This window comes from Nycticebus coucang, chromosome 22 (genome assembly GCF_027406575.1).
Source record: "Nycticebus coucang isolate mNycCou1 chromosome 22, mNycCou1.pri, whole genome shotgun sequence".
In the NCBI taxonomy this organism is placed as follows: Eukaryota; Metazoa; Chordata; class Mammalia; order Primates; family Lorisidae; genus Nycticebus; species Nycticebus coucang.
Window position 1 is genome coordinate 22,121,627 of NC_069801.1, and position 835 is coordinate 22,122,461.

The following is an 835-nucleotide window of genomic DNA, read 5'->3' on the forward strand; positions in this document are numbered from 1 at the left end:
AAACATTTTCTGGGTTTTTTTTTGCAGTTTTTGGCTAGGGCTGGGTTTGAACCTGCCACCTCCGGCATATGGGGCCAGCGCCCTACTCCATTGAGCCACAGGCGCCACCCATTTTTTTATTTTTTTGAGACAGAGCCACAAGCTGTTGCCCTGGGTAGAGTACCATGGTGTCACACGTCATCTTTCTATTTCTCAGTTTATGCTCCTCCCAAGAGCTGATCCTGTCTCTCTCAGTAAGCAGGGCATTTGAGCATATCCTATGAGCTGGATGCTTTCACACATTATTTCATCTCATCCTCGAAATAATCAATATCAGCTCAGTGCCTGCGGCTCAAGCGGCTAAGGCGCCAGACACATACAACTGAGCTGGTGGGTTCGAATCCAGCCCAGCCCGACAAACGACAGCTGCAACCAAAAAATAGCCGGGCATTGTGGAGGGCACCTATACTCCCAGATACTTGGGAGGCGGAGGTAGGAGAATCGCTCGAGCCCAAGAGTTGGAGGTTGCTGTGAGCTGTGATGCCACCGCACCCTATCCAGGGAGACAGCTGGAGGCTCTGTCTCAAAAAAAAAAAAAAAAATCACGATCTTCATTTTACACAGAAATGACAGTAGATTGGCACTGCCCACTGAGCACTATGGTAGCTACTTTATATATGACATGAGTAATCCTCCCTAAAAGCTGCCACAGTAATTTATATTCCCATTTTGTAGATGAAAAAACTAAGGTTCAGCAAATAAGTGGTAGGGAACCAGGGCTGTCCATTTCGAGGTTGGCCTACACCCCCAACAAGGGATCCACCCTTGGAATAATATCTGATGGAGAGAACATCAA